This window comes from Lampetra planeri, chromosome 32 (genome assembly GCF_965212315.1).
Source record: "Lampetra planeri chromosome 32, kcLamPlan1.2.h2, whole genome shotgun sequence".
NCBI lineage: Eukaryota > Metazoa > Chordata > Hyperoartia > Petromyzontiformes > Petromyzontidae > Lampetra > Lampetra planeri.
Window position 1 is genome coordinate 8,762,259 of NC_136138.1, and position 10,090 is coordinate 8,772,348.

Genomic DNA, 10,090 nt, shown 5'->3' on the forward strand with positions numbered 1-10,090 from the left:
GGAGATGGAGCGACGAACTAGGTTCATGTGCAGGCGCTAGGTGGATCATTACATCGCATGATTAAGTGGCAAATTCGAGGGGAGGCCTTCATCTAGCAGCGGACTGACCATGGCTGATGATAATGATACATCTTAATGGGCAGTCGATTTGCTTCATGGCGAGCATGATCAACTGTGTTCCATAATCTGTGGGCTTCGCCCCAGCAGTCGCTTGACTTGAATGGAGAATCACCGGACCATGTAGGCATGACGGTCGTCGTTCTGTGATAATAAGGCACTTCAAATAACCCGCGTATGAGATTCAAATGTATTTTTAAGGGAGGGGGGGGAGCTGGCAAAAACTACTGTCACATCTCCCTCTTGAGGTTCCGTGCGTCTGCGCAGCGGTGACGATTTCTCTGACTGGGGTCCCTCCCTTGTCGTCCACTGCCCATCCAAATCCACAGCTTGCTTTCATCGCCAATAACCCCCTCCACTCTACGGTCCATCGGTTGCACGTAATCTTCCCGAAATCGGCAGACGTAAACCGGTGAATGTTGCACACCAGAGTAAATATTTATCACATTTTGACGTCGTAAACATGAGACGCTACAATAAATATATTACACTTAACATAAAATCGGTACACTGTATGTAACGAAGATGTATCAACTTTTTAGAAGATTATAAGGGCACATCAATGCCAAGCCAATAATGTTGACACCACCACACTTTTCCATCGCTGCCTACCTTATGCTAGATCCAGGAATTGTAGTAAAGTTGATAGAAGTGCCACGTGCTAAACAAGGGCACTCTTCATCAGAGTGGTAATACACTTGAAAGTCACGAGCCAGGGTTCATCAGTCTTGAATAAAACTGCCTTAGTCACTAGGCAAAGGCAGGTTGAGGTGCAGCCCTGAAATTGCTTGCTCACGCCACTGCTGGCAGAAGGGTCCCCACTCGAGCGAGCTCTATAGAGCCCCCTCGATCGAGGATTTTGGCCTACTCTTCCACGCTGGCGAGACGTCGTGTGAAGAGGCTGTCGTCGGCACACTTTACCCCACCAAAGACCACAACTGTTGTGGACACTTCCACCTTGTGGGCTCAAATCAAACGAACGAAACCCTGAATTGCAAGTCCAGTGCGCTGACGATAAAACCACGGTGCCATCCGTGGCGTGAGCCTATAGCTGCATCTCACAAGAATGTTGGTAAAATATTCTCCTGTACCCCCCACCACCACCACCCCTCCCCACCTGCCGAAGAGATAATGCATCTCAGCGGGCTTGCCACCTGGTTGCCATAACAGACGTTGATCGATTGGTTCACGTTGGATGCAAGTGTAGCGCACCTCCGGGGGTTGCACAGACGCGGAGACGGCGCTGCGATTTGTTTGCCAAGCTCCTGCTGGGGCGCGCGATGGGCCAGAACGGACGTCTGAGCAGCGTGTAGAGGGCCCACGACTCATCGTCCCCCAATCAGCATCGCGAGCCCCCCCCCCCCCCCTCTGAGGTTCTGCGATGTTGCGGCCAACATTCTCCCCCCCCACCTCCGGCCCACACCCTCTACGTATGTATGTTGAACTTGCTTGACACCGTACGTGGCCAACCGTGCTGCATGGAGGTGCGGGGGAAGGACAACAAACTAAACACAAAAAGCAGCTCGAAAGAAATGAGCTTGTCAATCGAGATGATGATTTAACAGTGCGCAGCTCCAGTGGCTTCCTAATATCGGCAGGAAGGAGCGTTCCAGACGGCCGCGGAGGCGCATCTGAACCGTCTTTGTTCGATGGCTTAGCCCAGGGGTGTCCAAACTTTTTGCAAAGAGGGCTACATTTGATAAAGTGAAGATGCCCGGGGGCCAATAGATCGTTTGACATTGTTTTAACCACTAAATTTACGTGGAAATACACACTGTTATAAAACAATTTTCATTGTCACAATTACCTTTATTTTTCAAATGACAATGTAACCAAATATAAGCCACTCAGTCAGACGGGAACAACTCTAAAAACGCAATTTTGCCTTTCATTCAGTCAGATAACATTGAACAAACTGTATAGAATACCTTAAATTTCCATAAGTTTTATGATGTATTTATTCTGACAGAGCTAGCGAGCCATAAATAACACGTAAGACCGAAGCTGCGGGCCGTATGAAATCTGACCGCGGGCCGTGATTGGCCCGCGGGCCGGACTTTGGACATGCCTGGCTTAGCCAAAAGCCACTGCGATGATGACCGCAGCTCGCGCGATGATGGTTCGTGCTCCTTGACGAGCCGAGCAAGGTATGGTGGCTCATCTGTGGCAAGCACTTTGTGTGTGCGTGCAATGAGTGCGACCTCGTAACGCATTCGTTCGGCAACCGGACGCCAATGCAGCTTGCCAAGCACTGGACGGACCACGGTCGGACCTTGCAGTGCCCCGTCGCGACACGTGCCACAGAATTGTGTCGAGCTCGAGAGCTTCAGGTCTACAAAGCAAGTTCCTCCGACACTCAAGCCTCGAATCCCCCCCCCCCTTCCTCCTCCTCCTCCTCTCCCTGGTCTACACTCCTACACTTGCAAGGGATGGACACGGAGGGGGTTAATTTTGACTACGGATTTTTGTGCTGTGAATCTGACAACCTGAGTTTGAGTCGTGGCAAAGCACATCCGAGTGGGGGAGGGGGGTGAAATATCATGGGCAATCCCCGTGATGGACCTGCACTGACCACCATTGTAATCAGTGGCAGGTTGCTCAAGGGAGGTTTTGCAGACTTGATTTTAAATATCAAGTGTTTTAAGATGGATGGACAAAGGCCCAAGACACTCCGCACCCTCAAAATGCAGGACTAATTCAAGGATGTAGTGGTGCTCCGGTATATACACTTAGTAAATGTTTAAATAAATAGCATAAAACAAAAGTTTTAAAAACATCATAAGCCAATTCTAGGAAAGCACGATGCAATGCTACATGAGTCAGTGTCTGATCGTACATTGGGACTGCCTGGCATGTGATGTTGGAGATGCAACTAACACCACAGAGGCATTGTTGTCAACGCTTTCAATTAATGGGATTTCCAGAACTAGATTCAAACAAAACGTGGATCCCAAAAAACCTCAGTGGACCATGATTATTATTCCATCTGTTGACGCGAGTAAGAAACATTCAGCCTGAAGCTGTTTTACAAGAATGACTCACGCGAGGGCCTTGGTGAGACAAAAGGAAGTTACAGCTGCGCATATATCATAACCCTGCAGACACTGAGAAGCGAACACAATCAAGGAAAACACCATTCAAGTCATGCACCATCCAAGCAGCCCTGGCAGCAGGCAGCACAAAAATGTAACAGCAACTCGCGCGGAGTGTCGCTCACCACGTGTGCAAGACAAGGGAGGTCTCAAATTAAGCGAGGACTTTAAAAGGCCAGGAAGGGAAATAGATTTGGTACATTCACTCACATCATTTTGATGACTCACTGTTATTAAACTCATCATGTAGCTGCTCACTCCGAGCTCTCATTACTCTGGTAGTGCGTTGTCTTTGAACTGTGCGCCTTTTGGCGTCATCTGGTCGAACACCATATGAGACTAGGCTCTAAAGAAAGCTGTCTCTGGTGTGGACCAATCAGTTTCAAAGACAATGCATAAATTATCAGAGTATTGTTTTTTGTTTGCATTTGACTGCAAGTATCATGGTTAATGTAAGCATGATTCCTTGCTAAAGGTGTCAGTTTTGCTGCCAAAAAAGGGGGAAACCCCTATTAGTATGTTATTAAACTGTAAAATATTTTTAAAATTGTATTTGACGAGGTAAGGCCCACTGAACTATAAGTCCTCTTTCAGAAGCGACCAGGCCACAAATAATAGCTCAACGAAGTGGCTTATCATGCGGACATGTATTGCAACCAAATACTCTAAACACATGTTTCTAAATGTGGAGGGAAAACCCGGAGGACTCGGAGAAAAATCCACTCGACCACGGGGAGAGAGGCACGCAAACTCCAAATATACATGCGTCTTGGGTTGGGATCGAACCAATGCCCTCCTGCATACAAGGTGAGGTAGTTGGCGTCTCGCCAACGTGGCACCGTGTGCGAGTGGCGATGCGGTACTTCGTGCACTGTGCTACGAACCCAGCAAACGGAGTTAAACTCCTGGCCACGGCTGACAATCCACGCACGAGCGTGAAAATATCGTGAAACAAATATCCGTGCCTGCCACAGTGTGTGGGGAGGCCTTCATCCAGCAGTCGAGTGACGAAGGGCTCTGAAAATAAATGAGTATGCTCTTCTGCAACTCTTCTGCAAATGAAAACACTGGCATGCATGAACATAGGCATCAGGAGGGAAGTAAAGGTTGGCATTGCGAAGTTTCGAGTTCATGAATTGTGGCAATGCTGAAGGTTTGCAGACCTTCGGACTTGGAATACGATGAAGAAAACATTTTTTACTCTTTGGTTTTTTCGGTAAAGTCACGTAGGTAAAAAAGAAAATAAATGAAAACAACTAAATTAAATCACGACGTTTCGGAGCCAACACAAGCTTCCGTCTTCAGGTGGAACCGTTACAGCCAATCGACTTTTGCTGTAACGGTTCCACCTGAAGACGGAAGCTTGTGTTGCCTCCGAAACGTCGTGATTGAATTTAGTTGTTTTCATTTATTTTCTTTTATTTTTTACCTACGTGACTTAAAAAAAACAAAGAGCATGAATCCTTGCAGTCACGAAAGCTTCAAATCTAAAAAAAAATTTGACTAGAGAGTTTGAAAAAAAACCAGCATCTCATTGTGACGGTGCAGAATCCTGACAGCGGCAGAAGACAACGTGGTGCAATTCAAGGCCTCCTCACGAAAGGAAACACCGCAAAGGACTCTGACTACTCACAGAATTTGCGGAGTAAATAAGCAACAACAACAAAAAACATCCTTATGTAACTTCCACGATGATAGCAGTGAACGAAACAACAACACAACTCAATCCGTCTATCCAGAAAGAAAAGCATGCGACAAATGTCAAATGCTGCCATTTCGGAGGAGCGGTGCTGTCCACCCTGACAATTTCAACCGAGAGAGGTGACTCAAAATAAAAAGGTCGCCTTTTTTCTGGCAGCCATAGCTTTTACAATCGAGTGCCGGTTGCCTCTGCTGGCTGGTCCTCTCCCGCTTGGAATAAAGAGACGGAGAGAAGACAGCGTGAGTCATCGTCACATCTCCCGGTGTTTGCCCCCCCGCCTGCCACCACCACCGCTAGTCACGGCCACACGTGGCATCCTTCTTCAGGAACGATCAGCCGGAATAGTTATTAGTCGCGCCGCTGTGAGCACCACTAAGAGGGTGCTTAAAGGAGATATAGAAAAAAATGACTTCCACCAACGAGCGAACTTAGCGGGAAGACAAACGGTGCAAATCGTCGAAGATTGCGCCCCTACGTAAAATAAAATCGCCGCCGGGTAGTTCTTAATAAACGCGCGGATAACTCAGCAACAAAGTCCGCATACTAATGCACTGTACGAAGGCAGGTGAAAGCTCATGGGGTATAATTGGAAATGCAGCCAGTGAAGTCGCGCGCGCAAATTTTTTTTAATATATCGCTGTGTTACTTGAGCCAATGATGCGGACACGATTCTAATTTTGCGTGTCTGTTTTTCTTTTTTCTTGCGGCCTCCTAATTTATAGGGCGATTCGTTTATGGCGAGGCACTCCCGTCTTGTGCGGGCAGAGGACAAGCTGGCGTCGATTCAATACAGCCTCCCACGTGACACGGCCTTCTGGACTTTTTACAATAATGAAGCCATTAAGATGGTTCAGGTGTGGTGCTGAATACAACCCACAAGTGTGTGTCCTCGTCTGACCTCAATAATAAGCTTCTGGCATCTCCATTGCAGGCCTATATTTTTACACATGTCGTTAATAACACTGTGTAACACGATTCTTGTCCCTGGCGAGTAAGTCTTATTTTTTAATTGCTCGTGCCTCAAAAGTATAGAAAATGGCTATTATTCCCCACAAACTTTGCTTTTGTGACCAGGACTTTACGTGAAGGAATGACACAAATGCACACCACGTTTTCTCATTGAAAATAAGTACATTTCAAAATATGACTGTCCTGGTCACAAAAGCAAAGTTTGTGGGGAATAATAGCCATTTTCTGTACTTTTGAGGCATAAGCAATTAGGAAATAACACTTACTACCCAGGAATTTTTTTTTTTTACAGTGTTATTAATGGAGTGGATTATTAACTGTGCTTTTGTGTCCCGGTCACAAGAGCAAAGTTTGTGGGGAATCATAGCCATTTTCTGTACTTTTGAGGCATACGCAATTAAGAAATAACACTTACTACCCAGGGACACATCCAAATTTGTTACACAGCGTAATTAGGCCACGGTCGCGTTTTTTTTAAAGGGATATAAAAGCTAGCGTTGAAATAATTATAAAGTGGCAAATGAAATGATTGAGTGAATGTTTTGTGCAGAATGAAGATAAATGGTTGCATATTTAATTTCATTGACATTTCTGGGTTTGATCGATGTTCAATCTGTGCTTAGAGATCATATGTTAATTGGAAAAAATGCGTGCTATAATGACGAACTATTATGAATGAAAATGGTATATCCTGTGAGGGGATTTCCTCCTTGTTGCTGTGAAGCTATAATCCCAAAACAATAAAGATAATTACATTTGCATAAAAAAACAACTTGGCTGTAATCAACATCTGGAAAAAGAGCACTAAATATCTGGAGACAGTGAATATACACCAGATGTGATCAGGAAAACCAGAATGGGTTTTAGGAATAAATGCTACCAATATTCCGATACACAGAGACCTTTAAAACACACACAAAAAATATATAATTAGCCATGGGGACTTCATAAGACTCGATTTCTATAAATAACGAAATCAAATGAAAGCTGACCTTTAGATGTCACTTAAACATAGGCAAACACACGCGCATGGATTTACAAAAGTGAAACATCGATTTGTAAGATGGTTTCTTTGATATTGACAAAAAAAACTCTTTTAACTGTTGCCACCACCGATCATCATCCATGATCAATCCACCGCGATGCAACAGCCCACCGAAAACCCGCATAACGAGCTGATTTTACAACTCCGTATATTTTTTGTCAAAAGAATGCAAATTTTGTCGCAGCTTCAAGGAAACGCGGGAGGACTAGGCACGTTAAACCCGTGAGCGAATCAAAAATCAAACCATCACAAACCGCAACATCAATCACGATGGGGATTTAATTCTAACCCGATACAATCAAGTGACAAAATAATTTACAAAAATGCTTCGTTTTATGAAAAGAAAAAATAGGAACATTGATTTCGATAACAGCAATAATTTGATTCTGCTCTGCACACAGAAATAAACCCACGCACTGTGCTGGGGAACTATCGTTAACCGTCTGTACCCCCCACCCTCTCTCCTCCTCCGCAACCTTTTAAAAAATAAAACCGAAGAGCAAATCGTCGGTGTGGAGAATGACGTAGAAAGCCGACAGCCCCCACCCCACCCACAAGTCACTGTTCATAATCATGCGGGATAATGCACAACCCACCCATCGCTGTTATTTTTAATTATACCCACGCATACGGAGGCAAGATTAATACAAAATGCTTTATTATGCAAAATCCGCGTGTGTAAAAAAACAAAATTACAGTTACATCTATCTTTCACCCCCACCCCTCCGAAAGTAATAAGCACAAAACGCACAACCCATGGATTTACATTTTCATTCATCCATCATTTAAAAACCCTCTTTGGTATGCAGGCACATAATCATCGGCCGCAATGGACATCGCAGTCGTGCAACTATTTCCCAGCCGATGTTAAAAGTTCGACGTTTTAAATAATGTTTCGAGCATTTAAGTGTGGAGTCCCAACGCGGTTCACAGCTGCCACACTACACCGCCCCCCCCCACCAACGTTGCTGCTTGGGCAGCATCAATGCGTTGTGCAGCATCAATGCGTTGTGCAGCAAACGTTTTAGTGTTTTTTTTTCTATTCGCCGAAAGCGGCAGGTTAGCGCAGCGGTAAGAGTTGGCTCGCAACCAGAAGTACCAGGAGTTCAAATCCCAGTCGGAGGTTGACTCGGACCCTTCATCGCTCCAGGGTCTATAAAATGGATTACCACCGAATATAGACTTAATCCTTGCAAACATTTCCCCACCCAACAACCCCTTCCAAATTGTGCAATCGGCATCATTTCACGAGACGAAGAATCTATTCGGATTTTACGCAGAGCAGTGGAGTCCTTCGTATCGGAGAAGAATGAGTGGCACTTTCTGGGGAAGTCAAATGTGTGGATGTGGAATTTCCACCACTTCCTCGGGGTTCACAACTGGAGATGAATGCCACTCGACGCCCAAGTGAGCAGGAAAACACGATGTATTCTTATGTTGTTACATACAGTAAATTCTTCTTGGTTCTTTCGGTAAAGTCACGTAGAAGGGAAGTACTTCCCTTCTACGTGACTTTACCAAAAGAACCAAGATGAATCCCTGCAGTCACGAAAGCTTTAAATCGAAATACAGTAAATTGTTTATTTAAAACCTCACCACGTGTGTATAACTAGACCTGCATGCTACCTGTTCATGCCAGCTTTGTGTACCTCACAAAGCTGGTATTTGTGTACCTCACAAAGCTGGTCTTGTGATGAGAGTGGAATCAAAAGGAGGAACACAAAGGTTGTGGATGGATTATTTCTAATTTCCCACCTTGAATTTGCCCATTACATTCACCGCCCATAAACAATGGCACAGCAACAAATAAACGTACATCTTGTGGGCCACAAACTGATGCACACTGTTTAAGACGCAGCCAAATCACTGCTCCATTCAAATTCATTTTCAGGTTAGCTCAAGCAAAACGTTTGGGAAATACAAGGAACAGCTCCGTTTAATCGAGGACATACTGAGAATTATAAGTAATGCTCTCCTCGCCATGAATTTCACACGCCCCATGATTCATCTTCACTAAACACTAAAAATGTAATTTTCCAACAGCCCAAACGGAAGACGATATGAAATATGTGGTTGTCTTATCACTCCACGCACAGAAACGTTCTGCAACTGCTGAGAAGTTCAGGTTTGAACGGGAAGAGTGGTATAAGCTCTCCGACATGTTTTTAGGTTGCACCACGTGTTGTTCAGCATGTCCGACGTTTCACTCTACACGGTGCAACCCGAAAATACGTCAGAGCTGTACAGCAAAACCGTGAAAAACCTACGCAATTGTATGGTATAGCACAATTATATATATGGCTATCAGAACTACTGCATACCACATATACATAATTATGATTAACACCACCTTAAGGATACCAATACCCGCTATTCACCACTCTGTCCCGTGACCTTCCCGCTGACGGGAAGGTCACGGGACAGACCCAGGCACCATGGGTTGAGTGAGATGACTGGCAGATACACCAACTGTGCTTCCAGCTGTGCCGACTGTGCCACTTGGCACTTCTTCGACAAAGCACCACGGTGGAAAACCAGAAATTGGCTTAAGGATACAGAGGTTATAGGGCAGCCTAACGTGACGGTTCAATTTCCTTTCTTTCGACCCCTCCGTTTGATTTAAATTTACAAAATCGACCTTTGTATATTGAGTCTGGTTAGGTTGGACAGTAAGAGGGTGACATTGTCACATTAACATGTCCCTGAGCACAAAGTTACAGCATTCCTGCCAGTTCCGCAACAATTAGATAATGGAAAAAAGACATGTAGAGGACATATCTAATTTTAAAAATTTGATTCGCTGAAACGTAATTTATAGCGTTTAACAAATTACCATGCGAGTTCGTGGTAACAAGATTTTACAGGGGTGCGGACATACGATTCAGACACAAACTGGATTATACTGCAAGCGGAAAGTCGGGACCACAAAAAGGCATACCACGTGGATAACATGCAAGCCCAAAATTAGACTGGAAGGTTTATTGACATAATCATAATTTGTTTGGTCGGCTCACTTTAAGCAGGCATTAAAACAATCTCAGTTTGAATTCCCTCAATTACTGATCTTGATTACCCTGGAAAGTAAAGTGCACATTAATGGCGGGCAATCAAAGTGAAAGACCCCTAAACACACACACGCATTTTGTTATATCAATAATGACACAA